This window comes from Felis catus, chromosome B3 (genome assembly GCF_018350175.1).
Source record: "Felis catus isolate Fca126 chromosome B3, F.catus_Fca126_mat1.0, whole genome shotgun sequence".
NCBI classification, from domain to species: Eukaryota; Metazoa; Chordata; class Mammalia; order Carnivora; family Felidae; genus Felis; species Felis catus.
This window is the reverse complement of record NC_058373.1, coordinates 54,390,598-54,408,579: the sequence shown is the minus strand read 5'-3', so window position 1 is coordinate 54,408,579 and position 17,982 is coordinate 54,390,598. Positions and strand designations below refer to the sequence as shown.

The 17,982-nt window shown below is 36.6% G+C and overlaps 2 protein-coding genes across 15 annotated transcripts in view; one reads left to right on the top strand and one right to left on the bottom strand.

Moving 5' to 3' along the window:
- The window catches only part of FAM227B (family with sequence similarity 227 member B), a 210,456-nt gene that overhangs the window by 87,240 nt on the left and 105,234 nt on the right, over window positions 1-17,982 (bottom strand). The gene's annotated exons all lie outside the window — the stretch shown is intronic.
- FGF7 (fibroblast growth factor 7) overlaps window positions 1-17,982 on the top strand; it is a 57,806-nt gene that overhangs the window by 17,199 nt on the left and 22,625 nt on the right. The window lies entirely within an intron of this gene.

Below are 17,982 nucleotides of genomic sequence, written 5' to 3'. Positions count from 1 at the left end.
AAAAGAAAAGCTTAGCTGACTCTCCTCTATTTAATTAAACACTCTTACTACTAGGATCATTTCCCTTTTATTCTCCACCAGGTGTTAAAAGGTGGGTATGTTTTTGATAAATAAGAGAGTCATCAGAGAGAGGAGAACACTGTTCTGAAGCGTTTATAAAGTGAAACCCCAGTGTTTATACAGGGTGAAGAGATCAGCAAATGGATTATAATTGGTCATTTATAACACAAACCCAAATACTGATCTTACATATTCATTCCCTTGACAGATATTTTTAAGCCCTTAACACGTGCCAGGAGTTGTGCTGGTTCTTGGGGATGCAATACAGCAGGCTTCAAGATAGGAACTTTCTGTCTTCACAGTTTCTAGGAGTCTTACCCTATCTGCCTCTTCCATTTCCAATCTTTCCTTCCTAACAAACCTGTTGAGTGGTGTGGGCAGCACATAACTGGTAGATGGTAATAACTGAGTAGAGATTTAGGTGTCATGTAGAAGCCCAAACAGAGAATCATTTTGGAAAGAAGGAAAGGAAATGGAAGGGGATCTGAAGTGTCTGGTATAAATAGCAACATCCTAGAACTGAGCTTTTTTCTCTGTTCAATTCTTAAATAACTATGAGAGTGGGTTGCCACTGCATGTGGCTTTATACCAGTAGGCAATTATACAGGGCTATGAATAAGGTAATTACTGAGTAACTACTCCATGCAAACTATTAACCTATTAGCTGAGATGAGAGGTAAAGGAAAAGAAAGAGGAGGTGGTGAGAAGGATGTTGGGGAAGAGTTGATATAATAGATGTAAAGAAGTACAACACTTTAAATTCCTGGTCCTAAAATCTAGGGACAATACAATAATATGGTGCAGATTTCCCCATGGACATTAAAATTTTACATGAATTCTTGAATTTTTGCTTACTGGAATAAAGATGTTGTTTTTGATTTAACTTTTTTATATACTAAAACTATGGTATGTTTCTAACTACCAATGCTTTACTAATTTACTTTGTTTACTATTTTTAAAATATAGATGAATAAAGATGTAATATTATATTATCATATTATATTTAAAAGAAAGAGGATATATATTATGGTTGGGAGTATATGGACAACAATTTTCCTAAAGAAGACTTCTGATAAAAGTGGAAACACTTTTAAAGTCAGAAGTCATTATTCATGGAAAATTTTAACTGTCTCATGGAGTTAAAATTCGATCTAGTTCACTAGGATTTAAATTAATCATGTAAATGCAAGTCACTAATGTACAAGGTGACATTGTATAATAAAAGCTATGAAGATAAATAATATAACTTTTGCCTTTAATATGCTTTTATAAGAAATAATTTGCTAAGTTCCAAAAGTTATTAATATGTTTCATATGAGCAAGGGAGAGATCAGCATGGAAGTGAATACTTCTGGGCACATCCAAAGAGGTGAAAATGACCAAGTGGAAGAATTAGGAGAAGAGACTTTCATGGAAAAAGTGCACTTGAACAAAGGGGGATTGGTTGGAGGATTTTGATAGAGGGTGAAGAGCTGTCAAGTAGACTGAAGGTGGGCAAAAAGGCATGGATGCAGTAGGGCAACTGTGAAGAATGGTAAGTCCTGGAGAAAGAATATGGTGCAAAGAAGTGGTAACTCAGAGTTAGTAAACAAATGAAATGTTTCAAAACACATTTTAACTTCATAGCACGAAAGAAGAAGATAGAGCAAAAAGAGAGTGAAAGGGTGGAGACAGAATTAAAGGAAGGATGTGAGGAAGTAAACAAAGAAAGACATAAGCAGGGGAAGCACTAGGAAGAGTGAACACAAATGAGAAGGAAAAGGGATACACAGACACATGACGAAGTGGGAGAGACAAAAAGGCAGAGGGATGTTCTGGAAGTTCTGTAGCCCAGAGTATTATACCTGCCATACTCTCTGGGCTACAGAGAGTACACCTGCCATACTCTCTGCACTACAGAGTATGGCAGGTATAATCAGAGAGCCCAAAATAATTAGGGAGTATAGGGGATTCGACTGTGAACCGACTGATATTACCCAAGTCACTGAATGAAGTCATGCTAAAGGTCAGATATACAAGCCTGTGGTTTCCCACTCTTGACGTAAGACTTCCACAAACCCATCCTTGTAATAATTTATGGAGACAGCCCACCAGGTCCATGGTAAATAATTATAAATAATCTTGCATTTTATTGTTATTTCTTTTGATAAGTGTGAAAACTTGAGAATATTAACTGAGAAATTACTTTCGTACACTGCTGTCAAAATACAGTCTCCTCACGTTGAAAATACGTAGGGCTAAATCTGCTTTGAGTTTCCCTAAGAAGTAAGCCAAGATCACAAAACTAGTTAATGGTAGAGAAAGAGAGAAATACTGAATTTTGGGTGTGTGAAGAGAAATGATCTTCTATGCTATAATATTTCCAAACAATCACATATGTTTTTTAAAAAGCTGATTTCAGTAAACCTATAGTCTATCCATGGAAAATTACTAACACATGAGAAAATTTTTATGTTAGAATGATTTTGTCCCTATTACTAATGACCCTAAACTAATTCAGCTAACTTATCACCAATGTGATGAAGAAAACATAAAATCAAAGATTCACAGAACAGGAATAAATTGACTAAACAGCTGGCTTGGCTTTTGCTTTTCATACAGATTCATATCTGTGGCAGAGGTAGAACCCTCAGGCCGTTGTCCTGTAGGGATCTAGATATAGCTTCTGCAATCGGTTAAGACTTCCTCACTCACAGGCGGCTCTAGCCATCCTATTGACTAACAAACTAACCTGAAGTTAAAAGGGCAGGAGGAATATGACACATTTTGCCCCTGTCTACAGCTGCGGTGTTGGAGGGCAAGATGAATGGAGATTAATTCAGGAGCTCTCTCATAAATTACTACAACTTTCTTTTCAACCTTCTCCCTGGCATCTCACCACTGATGCTCTCTCCAACTCTTCTGCTTCCCCCACTTCTCCTTCCTCCTCTTTTTTTCTTCCCTCTTCTTTTTTCTCTCTCCTTTCTAACTCTTTTCGCTCCTTTTCTGTTTATTTGCTTTAACTAGACACAATATAGAACTGAAGTACATATTAAATATTCATTAAAGCCACCGAGTAAATTACCTGTACTTGAATTTAAAAAGAATAATTTATATTTATCACATTAAAAAACTACTTATAAAACCACTTTATAAAAGTGCACAGGAAAAATGATTGAAGATAAATATAAATATACTAGATTTTATAAGTGATATGTTCAAGGTGAATCTCTTTACCTTTTTTTTTAGTGATTTCCAAATAGTTTTTGATGAGCATATACTAATTTTTTTGGTGATCATGAAGATATATGTATATATTTATGGATATACACTTAATTATAATAAACTATGTTGCTTTTTACACACGTGCCTCTCATTTTCCTCTTTCAGTCACACTCTGACAGGGTAAGCAAGGCTCCTCCAACCAGCAGTAGTCTAAGACAGCTATGACCTACAATTGTCAGACCTTTCTTAAAGCTCTCCAAAATGGAACCTCTTGCAGTCCATCCCCGTTTTGTATTAGCCTAACAGTTGGAACACTTTCTCATATTTAAGGAAATTATCCCTGCTTTGATTTAAGCCCTTTTTATTATGTTCTTCTTTTTCTTTATAAGAATTGACATGACTGGGGCACCTGGGTGGCTCAGTTGGTTAGGGTCCAACGCTTGATTTTGGCTCAGGTCATTATCTCAGAGTTTGTGGGACTGAGCCCTGCATCGGCGTCTGTGCTGACGCAAAGCCTGCTTGGAATTCTCTCTTCTTTCTCTCTCTGCCCCTTTCCCTGGCTCACATGCGTATGCTCTCTCTCTTTCAAAATAAATAAACTTAGGGGCGCCTGGGTGGCGCAGTCGGTTAAGCATCCGACTTCAGCCAGGTCACGATCTCGCGGTCCGTGAGTTGGAGCCCCGCATCGGGCTCTGGGCTGATGGCTCAGAGCCTGGAGCCTGTTTCCGATTCTGTGTCTCCCTCTCTCTCTGCCCCTCCCCCGTTCATGCTCTGTCTCTCTCTGTCCCAAAAATAAATAAACGTTGAAAAAAAATTTTTTTTAAATAAAAAAAATAAAATAAATAAATAAACTTAAAAAAAACTGATGTAATAAAATACTTTCATATATGTCTCTTTTCTGTCTACACTCATCTGCTGACGATTTCATCTAGTCTCATGGCTAATGACCACCAAATTAATGTCTCTAGCCTAGATCTCTCCTCTAAACTCCAGACTCAAAAAGTCATCTCTACCTGGATGAATCCCAAACTTAACATGTCTGAAACAGAACTCAGTATTTTCCCCCTCAATGCTTCTTGAAAATGGTAATGACAATGCCAGTCTTTCTGTTGATTGGGCTCTGGACTCTGAAATCATCCTTGACATATTTCTTTTTTTCACATTCTACACTCATTCTACACTATTATTAAATCTTATTGTCTTTATCTCCCAAACACATCCATACCTGACTGCTTCTCGCCACCTCCACTGCTGCCACCTTAGTCTAAGCCACTAGCCCCTGGTCTCCCTGCTTCCACCCTTGCACTCCTAATTCAGAATCAAGTGATTCTTTCAAAATATAAATCAGATCATGTCACTTTCTGCTCAGAAGACTCTCCAATGTTTTCCTACTTTACTCGAGGTAAAATCAAAGGTTTTCACGATGACTCACAGAGCCCTAGAAGATCTGCAACCCTCACAACTCTCAATAACACCATCTCCCTTGCACATGATGCCTGATTCACATTGACCTCTTTGCTGCTTTTAGGACAAAGTCAGGCAAGATCCTGCATTGGCCTTTGCATATTCTGTTTCTCTGTCCCAAGTATTTCCTTCCCTCGATATGTGGGTGGCTCACTCTCTCACTCCTTCCTAGTCTTTACTAAAATGTCACTTTTTCGCTGAGACCTTTTCCGTACCCCTTCCCAACACGCATACTTCTTATCCTCTCTCCTCCTTTATTTTTCCCCTTAGCATTTATCACTGTCTAACATACTCTATTATTATTTTTATTGATCTTGTGTGTAAATTGTTTCCCTGACTGGAAGAAGGTGTTTTGTTCACTGTTATATATCCAGAACCTAGAATAGTGCCTGGAACACAGTAGGTGCTCAATTAATATTTGTTGAGGGGATGAATGGATGAATTCCACAAATATTTATGGACTACATATTGTTAGGCACTGGGTCAAGTACCAGGGATAGCAAAGAGAACAATAAAAATGTTACCCCTCTTTGATTACTTTAGGGGAAGACAAAAATAAATATATAAATGCAGAAACTTGTCAGGGACAACTTGAACATAAGAAAGAGGAATTATAAATAGATTAACTGAAAATGGCTCAATATTAAGTTCAATTTTAAGCATTGAGGTTAGGGGTGTGTGTGTGTGTGTGTGTGTGTGTGTGTGTGTGTGTACCTGTATTTAGGGATATTACATGACTTAGGATATCAGTTGGTCTTTAAGATCTTAGCATATTCAAATCACTCTGATCTGTAAGTAATATCAGAATCATTTTGGCTTATAAGAGTTCTTGAATAACCTATGTTTAATTGTTATGGAAACATTAAAATGATTGCAAAAATGTTTCCCTATTTTTCATTAAATTCTTTTTTAACATTTACTCATTTTTTGAGAGACAGAGCATGAGTGGGGGAGGGGCAGAGAGAGAGGGAGACACAGAATTTGAAACAGGCTCCAGGCTCTGAACTGACAGCGCAGAGCCCGACGGAGCTTGAACTCACAAACAGCGAGATCATGACCTGAACCGAAGTTGGATGCTTAACCGACTGAGCCACCCAGAAACCCCCCCCCCCATTTTTTCATTTTAGAGAGATCACTAGAATGAAAAGATGGTAATACAAAAGTAGTTTTCAAATCTTAAGATGGGGTTTGAGAGATTTAAGATCTGAAATTTAAACACATGAATTTGTATTCTCCTCTAGACTGTCAGAATTACAACAAACAAACCACAGTACTTTTTCTACAAATGCATATTCTTGGGAGAATGGTTACAGATATTTAATCAAGATTAATTAAATAGCTGAATGGCTGGATGACTAAATGAATAAAACACATTGATTTCTAAGAACAGTAATAAAAATAGGAGATAATATTTACAGATCTTTTTGTTATGTGCCAAGAATTCTAAGTGCTTCACAGGCACAGTTATTAACTTAATCCTCACAATTATCATGAGGTAGGCATTATTATCTTCACATTACAGATGAGGAAACAGAGACACAAAGTCATTAACAGATGTACCTGAGGTCACAGAAGCAGTAGCTGGCAAGACCAGGGTTCAAATTCAAGTTGCCTGATACCAGAGATTAAGCCAAACCAGTGCTGGCAGTACAACAGTCTGTCAAGCAGGGATGAGATATGCGAAGTGACTGTGCCTCCCTTAGAAGGTATACTATTTGACTAATATTACGGTGTTGAGGAAAAGCATGGCTTCTATGTCTAAGGAAACAGTAAGAATGTGAACAATTGAGAAGTCCGCGTCAGACGTAGAGGGACATATTATAGTTTAGCTCAGATGCAGGACATGGAATGCTGCATCTTGCTTAAGGTCATTGGTGGCAGAGCCAAGACCAGAATCCCCCCATTGCTCTGGCATTCCAAGGCGGGACTTGTTACCATTATAACCATGTAGAGAGTAACACTTTCTGAGAAAGTAATATGGAGAACAGGCTTTTGGAAATAATCAAAAGATACGCTTGGAAGAGTAGTTTAGAAGATACAAAACACAGCTCTAACTTTACAAAATATTATTGTTACATTTGCACAAGTTTTATGTCCTGTGACTTAACTCACTTGAACCATGACCGATACATATATTCCCCCATAATTTCACCATAAGAAGATTATAGCCTTAGTTGTGGTTAAATCAATAAGACATATAGCCTATGCATTATGCACAAGTTTCGTTCCCAAATAAATATATGGTATAGTGCCATAGCAATATGAGGGCACAGAGTTTGTGTGAAGCATTTTTAGGTTTATGAATGTGTATATATTTGGGACGAAGGACATTTGGTAAACATGAAAAGGCTACTTCAGAAAACAAGTGATAGGGTGGTGTGAGGATGAGGTTAGACTCAGATTCTTTCTTTCCCTTCTTCTGTGACTAGATATTTGTTTTGTACAGGCTGAGTAATGTTGGGGTTGGAAGGAACTTCCACTTCTGGCTTATGGAAGTAAGGATCACTGTCCACTATATGGATGGGGTGATAGCTGGCCATGAAGTAGTTATAGACCCTCACTTGGTTCTGGACCTTTTAGGAAAGGTCCATCCCTGTACTCCTGCAGAAGTCAGAAGCACCATGTCACGTCTCCAGTACGTGAGTAGTGAATTGTAATAATGTCTGACATTTATGTAACTTTCCTTAGCGTAAAGCACAAAGCTAAGCCATTTTACCTAATTGCATCTTCAAAATAACTGAAAGATACAGGCATTATTATTTTTCTTTTACACATGAAGAAATAAAGGCTCAGAAGGATTAGGTAACTCTGAATAGACATAATACCTGAATAAATGACTTGAGTGAGTTTCCAATATGCATAGAGTTAATAAGTCTAGCATGTAAGTTTTTAGGAGTTCTGTTTTTGTGTTTTAGAAGCATTTATGCATTACTTTCTGGTGATACTCCCTGTAATTGAGGTGGAGGTATGATTTGTTAAGGGACTTCAAAATAAATGAGGAATTTCTATAAGTAATATTTTATACAACAAAGAGAAAACAATGCCCCTAATATCACTTCAATAATTAACCAGTGTAATGAACAAACCTGACACTTGAACTAGGAATCAGTAGGCCAGAATTTTGGTTCCTGATCTACTGGTGGTTTGTATTATGACCTATACAAATCATTTAATTTTTCTCAGTCTCCGTTCTTTATAAAAGGGTTAAACCACGTTATCGTCACCCTTAGCTTTAAAATCTTAAGAGTTCCCATGCAAATTTTCAGTGGTTTTGGCTATTTAAAATACTGAGTTAGCTAATAGTTAGGGACTTGAATAGACACTTGAATGATATTTCCAGAGTGCAGAGAATTGTTTATTACTCTTTCTAGCACTACCTCAGACTGTTATTACCAAGTCCGAGTTTTTCTTGCTACTAGAAGTAATTTCATCTACACAGGCTTATACTGAGCTTCTAATACTTAATGTTACTCGTTTTTGTATGGAACATAACTATGATAAAGTCAATCTATCCAATAATCTAAAATAAGACCATGGATTAGTGAGTGTTTTTTACTCCTATCCCTATAAATTATCCACTATAGGACAGTAATTTTGGTATATAAAGACATTCACATTTCTGTTTAAGCTTTTCTCTTCTCAGCAAAACAACGTAAATTCCCTCAACCATTACCCTTAAATATGATTTTCTAGCTTCTCACCATCCACCAGTCCTCTCTGGACACCACCTAAAATGAGATACCTATAACACAAAGCTCTAAAATGAGCAAGATGAGGGGCGCCTGGGTGGCGCAGTCGGTTAAGCGTCCGACTTCAGCCAGGTCATGATCTCGCGGTCCGGGAGTTCGAGCCCCGCGTCAGGCTCTGGGCTGATGGCTCGGAGCCTGGAGCCTGCTTCCGATTCTGTGTCTCCCTCTCTCTCTGCCCCTCCCCCGTTCATGCTCTGTCTGTCTCTGTCCCAAAAATAAATAAAAACGTTGAAAAAAAATTAAAAAAAAATGAGCAAGATGAGGCCAAGAGCAGCAGGAATACTGCTCCCTCAGCAACACTACACTTCTATTAAGGCAGCCTAGCTTGTCATTTTGGAGCAAATGTGCTATACTGTTGGCTCATCTCAAGCTTGTCTACTAAAAGTTCCAGGTCACTTTCAAATGACTTGTTACCAAGTCAGGTACTTGTGCAATCACTGTTTCAAACCTGTATTTATAGCACCCTAACATTATCTTTCTTAAATTTTATCTTGTTAGCTTCATTTCAACACTCTGGTCAATTTTAAACACACACACACACACACACACACACACACACACACACACACACTTGAATGTAAACAGGTCAGATATTCCTAGAGATGACTTAACTTCAGAGATATTGTCATCCTCTGAATTTCTAACTTAATTCTTGAGTTGGGAAACAGGCTTTTAGAAATATATGGAGAGAACACTCCAAAGACTTATGAAAAGAGGACAATGTCATGCTCAATCACAGACTAGACTGTGACACTGCACATTCTACAGATGCAGTTGCATGGACTCATAAGGAATGGATCAGCAATGCATGTGCCAAAGTTGTGTAAGTCCGCAGGACTCAGAAATAAATGAAAAACATAAAGTTGTAGGATAAACATGCCCTCTCAGAAGACAAGTCACCATAATGAAATTAGAATGGCAAAAAGTGAATTTAGTATGTATGTCAAGACTCACAGCTGAGAGATGACATTAAGTGAAAAACTGATAAATTGTGTGTTCATTGCTCTCCGTGTCACCTTTGGCAATTTTTGTCATTATAGGCCATTCCTTACTCCAAGTTTTGGAACTTTTATTGGGCTCCTGACTGTCCAGAGCTCTATGCTCTGGGCCTTTGTCTCAAATTATGTTGTTACATATTTGTTTCTTTCTCTAATCCTTCAAGACTTTACTGAATGCCATTTTTTTCAGGATCCTCCTCTCAGCCAACCACACCATTAGAAATCAATGTTATAAACTGATGTAATAATGGTTAATAGCTCAATGTGTAAACTTTCTCAGGAATATTTGCACTTTAGTTCTGTGCCCCTGGAGATATGATGCTTAGTGTAGAGCAATTACTTTCCAATGGTACAATTTCAGAGATCTAGCAGGCAAGACTATGGATAAAATATGTATTTTGGAGAACAAAAACTTTCTTTATGCCTCTTGAATCCCATACCACAGGTTTTCAATTACTTTCTTGATCTTTAAATTCAATTCAGCCAAAAATTAATTAAATGGAACTTGTTATGATAATGCATTTAAAAATAAAGCTCATCTTATTTTTCTGTAAAATCTGTTATAGGCAATAGGATAGCCTAGGTTCTCAAGAGCTATCTAGTTATTCTTTTTCACATGTGGGCTGACTATGTTTGGAAAATACAACTGGTCTAAAGATGCAGTTAGCATATTTATAGCTAATCAACTTCTTTGAATAGACCAAGAAAATGTATTGCCCAAGTCAGTGCCATCTGCATGTGGGGAAAAATATCTAATTTTTACCAAACTGTTTTTAAGAGATAGTTTAATCCTACCAAAATTTTAGGAGTTAGATATTAATCCCATGGCTTAGAAAAAATATATCAGAAGATAATTTTCTGTAGAATTTACATATATGTATTTGCTTCCAAAATATTAACCAAGAGTGTGGCTGCTTATATGTGAATTGAATAATACTGTCATGGAACTCTTTTTATTTTTTTAATGTTTATTTTATTATTTATTTTGAGAGAGAGAGAGAATGTGCATGCACACGAGCAGGGGAGGGGCAGAGAGAGAGAGAGAGAGAGAGAGAGAGAGAGAGATAAAGAGAGAGAAAGAGGATCCCAAGCCCAACTCAGGGTTTGATCCCACAAACCATGAGGTCCTAAGAGGAACCCAGTGGAAACCTGAGTGGTAACCAAGAGATGGATGCTTAACTGACTGAGCTACCCGGGTGCCCTATGCTGTTATGGAATTATAACCAATTTAGTGCTTGCCAATTTCTACAAAAAATTTGATAACTATAATAATTCTAACATTTAAAATAATAATTTCTTAATATAGTTATGTATCATAGCACTTAATATTTTTTAGGAGAAGAAGTTATAAAAAATAAAAACGTTTTATGAGGAATGAAATTAGTATTACAGTGATGAAGACTTTTTTCCCTGTGAAGTGTTGAAACAAGTATATAATAAATATTTTTTATTTATTCAACATTCATATTAGAAAGAAATCTATTCATTGCTGGAAATAGTTAAGTGTAATAAAATTTCCAAAGGCTGAACCATTACACAACTATAACCATCATCATAACCATAACTGTAAGCATCACCATTACAATAACTAAACTATATACATCAGGCCATAATAACAATAACAAGATTAAATTCTGAAATCTTAATTGTATTGAAATTTTAGTCTTTATATTGTAATTTTTTTCCAAATCCTGTTACAATTCTTCCACAACTCACCTTTATCTGTATTGACTATCCAACAGATTCATTTACATTGATATTTTAAGTAAACTTGAAGTAAAACATAATCATAAGCCTAAACTCATCTTAATTTTTAACTATATCACAAATCACGAAACATATATTCTAACTTTGAAGGCTTTCTTGAGGAATGATAATCTTACTATTTTATTTTGAGAGAGAGAGAGTGCAAGTGCATGCATGTGGGGGAGGGGCGGAGGGCGAGGAAGAGAGAAAATCCCAAGCAGCCTCCATGCTCAGCACAGGCCTAACGTGGGGCTTGATCCCACAACCCTGGGATCATGACCTGAGCTGAAATCAAGAGTTGGACGCTTAACTGACTGGGCACCCAGGAACCCTGAGGATTGATAATTTTAAAAGATCATTTTATTGAGTTATGATTGACATAGATGTATGGAGATGTAAATATGTATACAACCTGATAAGTTTCGGGATAAGTATACATCTGTGAATCCATCATCACAGTTTATGCCAAAAATGTATATACTTACAATTATTTGCTAAGTGACGTTTTTTTCAAGCCATACTTATATATTGATCAGTAGAAGTTAAGTAAACCCTTTGCCTAGGAGAATAAACTAAAACAAATTTTGCAATCTCTTAGGCAATGACTTATTTTATATGTGGTTCTTGCAGTTGCAACTTATGGTTACAAGAGTCCAGGAACCAGGATTCTTTCAGAATTTGAGACTGTGTTTAATCAGTAGAGAAAAAAAGGTATTTGGGAAAACTTTCTGTCAATATGATAGCCTACTTCACTACATGACATGGATTCAAAATTTGATTTAGTTATACTAGTCAGAATTTTAAGCATGAGCTACCTTACTAATTTAGATATATGAAAATTAAAACAAACCCCAGTTGACATTTATTTCTATCCTATCTGTGAAAAAAAGATGTTTGGTAAACAAACTAATAAGCAAAAATAAGCTACTAGAGCTCAGCTGAAATACTACTTTCTGACACTTGAGGGAAAATTCCATGTAGAATTGTTATACAATTCTAAGTGTTAGTTTTCAATTTAAGCAACTGCCTTCAAGAGCTCTCTTGGAAATGATCTTCTAGGAAGTATAATAAAGAGAGTGTAGTTTGGGTTCAAATCCAAGAATAAACACAAACATTAAAGTTGGACAAATTACTTAAGCTCTCTGAATCTTCATTTCTTTACTAGATCAACAGGAATAATAATATCTAACTTATAGGATTATGAAATTATTAAAATAATGAATATATGTGAAGCACAGCGTAGGGTAGACTACATATAAGTGCCTTATAAATGTTGGCTGTTATATGCCTTACTTACTGTGGTATGAATGAAAAGATGACAAAACTAAATTTCTTTAAATATTTTAAATATTCCAAAGTCTGGATTTTTAACATTTTAAACTGGTTTTCCCTTCTAGAGGGCCCAGATTTATAAAATGTTGCTCTACTTAAAAATCATGTTGCTGATACAGACCTTTTTCCTCTCTCTTAAAACTGTGGAAGTGTGGTTTTTATAAAGTAATCATAATCCTAAAACACTGCATCGAGGTTGATGAGAAGTTATAGCATTTTTGGTTCCCATTTTATACTCTTTATTATAGTAATTATCTTTTTCTACTATTATAGTCTTGGATAATTGAATCTATACCCATGACTTTGATTATTACCCACATATTGATTATTCTGAACTCTGAAATTCCATTTCTCTTCTTGAGGTGTTGGTCTCTCTTTCTCTCTCTCTCTCTCTCTCTCTCTCTCTCTCTCTCTCTCTCTTTCTCTCTCTCTTCCTCTACATTTATTTTTGAGAGAAAGAAAGAGAGCATGTGTGTGTGTGGGAGGGGCAGAGAGAGAGAGAGAGAGAGAGAGAGAGAGAAGGAGAGAGAGAGAGAGAGAGAGAGAGAGAGAGAGAATCCCAAGCAGGCTCCAAGCTGTCAGCACAGAGCCTAACCCAGGGCTCAACCATGAGATCACGACCTGAGCCAAAATCGAGAGTCTGACATTTAATCATCTGAGTCACCCAGGTGCCCCCAAAGCTGTTTCATTATTATTGTTATTATTTAGAGAGGGAGAGACACAGAGAGAGAGAGTGTGTGTGTGTGCATCTGAGCGACTAGGGGAGGAACAGAGAGAGAAAATCTTAAACAGGTTCTATGCTCCTTGTGGAGCTGGATGCGGGACTCTACATGAGACTCTACTCACAACCTTGAGAGCAAGAACTGAGCTAAAGCAAGAGTTGGATGCTTAACTGACTGAGCCATCCAGGCACCCCTCTTGGTCCACATATCAAATGGTTACTAGACAATTCTGATAGCCTCCAGGCATTGCAAGTTCAGTAAGTTCCCAAATGAATTCAGAACCTTCCTCCTTAAAACTGCTCTTGTCTTGTACTCATGTATAAGTTACGCGGTCATCCACCCAGTTGACCCGGCTGGAAGCCCTGCATTCCTCCATCTCATTTAACTCTCCTTTGTGGCCACTGAATCCTACTGTTCGATTGCTTCAGTATCTCTCAAATTGGATCCTAATATCTTCGGGGAAATCGATGTGGCTAGAGAGGTAGTATGGTATAATAGAAAAGATGAGTCAAATAGACCTGAATTTGAAATTCTGCTTCATCCCTAGTGTACATATAATTTATAGCTAGAAATGTAATATTCTTGAGCCTTAATTTCTTCACTTATAAAATGGGTTGTATAAAGGTTAAACTGTGTAATGTATATTCAAGGTGTTTATCAATAAAGGCTAATTCCTTTCCCTTTCCTCTCTTCTATACCAAGATATTCCCATTGAACCTGCTTTAGTTAAGGTTTTCGTCACATCAGCTCCCTCTTGGGTCACTGCACTAATCTTTTACATAATCTAAATTTCTCTATTTTTCAGCTTCCAATCCATCCTTCAGATTGTCACTATGTGTCTTTCCAAAACCAAAATCTGATTATTGTACTCTTACTTATATTGCTCAGAATTTCATGGTTTTCCAATGTCTATAGGGTCAAATTTAAACACGTAGCTCCAACATCACTTGCTATTCCCCTCTTCCTCTTGTTCTATCTATACATTACTGCTTGCTGTGCCTCAAATATACTAGGCTTTTCCACGCTTCTCTGTATTTCCATTGGCTAATGTTCCTCCCTTTCTTTGTTGAGTAAGGACACAAAACGTAAATAGGACACGCTTTTACAAAAAAAGAGCACATGTCATATTGAAGTACAGTTAGCATGTTATCATCACAAATAGACTAAATAAATTGCCTTGGAATCCATGAAACATATCATCAATCACCCAGAGATTTACGGAAGGAGAAGCTCTTAGGAGGTCTCTCCTAGGTGATAGTTCCTCTTCCCCATTTCCAGTCTAATCCCAGAGAAGCAGCATATACAGAGAGAATGGGAGAAGAAACCCTGATATTACTCTACGTAAAAATCCTGGTTAAAAACAATGATAGCCAATATTTATCGAGTCCCTGCTCTGTATATAGAAGATATCTATTTAATGGGGCTCCTGGGTGGCTTAGTCGGTTAAGCACCCGACTTCAGCTCAGATCATGATCTCACGGTTCATGAGTCTGAGCCCCGCTTTGGGCTCTTGTGCTAACAGCTCAGAGCCTGGAGACTGCTTTGGATTCTTGTGTCTCCCACTCTCTCTGCCCCTTCCCCATTCACGCTCTGTCTCTATCTCTCAAAAATGAATAAACTTAAAAAAAAGAAAGATATTTACCTATTTGTGTATCCTTAAGTAATTTTAGTTCTTTTGTGAAATTCCCTATTAATGAGAAGGTATTAGTTCCATGCAACTTATCTGTGCTTTTAATCTAGATAATACCTCAAGATCTAAATATTCCCCACAACGAATACTCCTAAACTACTCCAGATAGGCTTTTAGTCTCACCATCCTCTATCAGCCAATTCCAGGAATTTTAGTGAGCCGGGAGAGAAAACAAGGACCCTGTCCCTATAGAGCAGTATAATTTAAAGTATTGTTTGGAGACCACCCGCATTAGGATCATTAATTTTACTGTTAAAAGCACACTCCCTAACTATCAATCCTCACCCACTGAATCAAAATCTTGTTATTAGGTTTCTCAGGTGATTTGTATGCATGCTAAAGATTAGGTACCTGAAGTCTCGGGGGATATTCCTGTTCATGCATGTGTCATCACTGTGCCACATACTGAATACACAGGCTTACAGGCAAACATGGTATCCCTAATGTAGAGATTAGAGTTGTGATGAATTCATCTAGCATGAAAGGCAAGGTCAACCTGTATCTCTACATTAATTTCATTTTTAAAATATCTATTTTTTTGATAAACACCAGGTACTTTTTAAAAAAAGTGGATCAAAAGCCAGTATTTTTCAAAATAATTTGTATGTTCTCTTAAGTAATGCAAGTTTAGTAAGGGCATGTTGAAGTAGCAAGTGCTATACTATATAAGTGCTTAAATGCAGCACTCTGAGCAATATAAGAAAAATAGTTTTTAAACTGAATTCGTGGTTAGATCTATCATCAGTTATAAAAAAGAATATATAGAAAAGTCTTTTAAGAAATATTTTTCAACAATTTAATTTATCAAACGTCTCATACTTTTAGACACACATAGTTTTAAATGGTAGTGTTTAAAACAAATGCTTTTGGTGTTTTAAGTAGATGTGCATGTTACTTGCTCAAAGTAGAATAAGAAATAAGAAAATAAAATCTTAGGAAAACTGCTCTACTTTTGGTATAGCCAATAGGAGAAAACTTTCAGTATGTGTCAAATATGCCATCTTTTCATTGTTGGGTATTATTGAACCATGGCTTTATTTTTTTATTTTATTTTATTTTATTTTTTACTTTTGGCACCCACACATGATCCTTCCAATTTTCACTGCCTAGCTTAAAATGTGTTGGAAATCGCTTCAGAATGGAAACTATATTGTGGAGGGGAATATCAGGAAAATTCTGGAAGAGGTTTCCATTAACATCAATAACAGCTCAAAAGCTTTCCATTAACATAAATAACTAAGAGCTCAACATGCTGTTATGTGCTTTAGTGTGTTTCTGCCTTTTATGACTACTCTTAAGAGACATTCTAAAATTTTAAAGTAATTCTACACTCTATTACGGGATTCGATTTTTGTTAAGCACATTTTACAGAGATTTTTTTTAGCCTTTATTCCAAATCCATTATATTTTAGAATTCAATACACTATATTTTCAGCGTTTCATTTCTGTACCCTATTTCACCTTGAGACCTGAATTATTACTCAAATTCCCATAATGTGTTTGATGATCATAACAGCATCTTTTGTGAAAGAAGTAAGAAGTGGACAATTACATTTAGAAGTTGAAATAATGGAAAGAGAAAGCAGCTGGAAAGTGTCTTGTATGACAAATTGTATCTGCCAATTAAAATTACTTGACAGGGTTAAGACAGGTTAATGTAAAATGTCATGTGATGTAGGTAACATATTTGAAGTAAAATTCCTTAAAAATTATATTTCCCTTTATTCAACAAATGTAGCATTTCTACCATGGGCAAGCACCCAGATCTCTCTTTCTCACTCTCTCTATTGAATACTCATGGGATGTTTTTTGGCTTTGTCTTCCTCAAGAAGTTAAGATTCTAAAAGGAAAGATGGTGTTAACTACACAAGTAACTATAAAATAAGGCAGGACAAGATGACTGTTCTTTCTCAAAAGAGTGAGAGATATAGTTTGGGAATTCTGAAAAGAGCAAAACACGGGAGGATCAGGCACTTGAGCTTAGCTTTGAAAGATGAATAGGATGTTGACAGATAAGTGAGTGTAAGGTTGAAGGTCACACTGCAGGCTGAGTGAACAAAAGCTTTAGAGTTGTGAGAATCAGTGACAGTTTAACTTTCTTAATGAGTGATCAGACTGGAGAAGGATAGGTAACAATTCCTATAATGTGTTTGGTGCTGGGTCAAGTGTATTACACATCTAATCTAATCTATTTAAATTTCTTAAAAAATCAATAAGATTGTGATCATATTACAGAGAAGGAAACTCAGAAAAGTTATTTACCTTGCCTAAAAGTACAGGGCTGGAGGAGTAGAGGAATCTAGATTTAAAGCCATGTCTCAAAGCCAATATTGGTTTTACTATTACACCATGGTGCTAAGATGAATACTATACAATGCAAGGCAAGGACTTTGCATTTCATTTCATGGACAGTGGTAATTATGAAAAGCTTATGTAACATGTTATTTCTTTAGGAAAGCAGAAAGCTGTTTATTGGATGGATTGGAATAAGAGAGAGTAGGGTAGAAGAGAGAGTTCAATTAATACTGTAACATTCCCAAAATGGTAGCAATGGTGTTAGTAATAGAAATGGAAAAAAATGGGCAAACTTTCCCATAGATGGAATTCATGGAGAATGGAAATTAGATGTGGTAGATGAGAAATAGGATTTTTTTTTAATTTATTTATTTTGAGAGAGAGAGAGAGAGAGAGAGAGAGAGAGAGTGCACATGGAACACGGGAGGGGCAGAGGGAGAGGGAGAGAGAGAGAGAGAGAGAGAGAGAGAGAGAGAGAGAGAGAGAGAATCCTAAGTTGGCTCCATGCCCAGCGCAGAGCCTGACATGGGGCCTGATCTCACCACCACGAGATCATGACCCGAGCTGAAATTGAGAGCTGGACATTTAACTGACTGAACCACCCAGGTGCCCCCCAAAATAAGAATTTTTTAAAAAGCATTTAAATTTAAAAGCTGAATGGCTGGGGAAACTGTGATGCCATTAAAACAGGAAAATCAAGAGGACTAAACTTGAAATTTGGT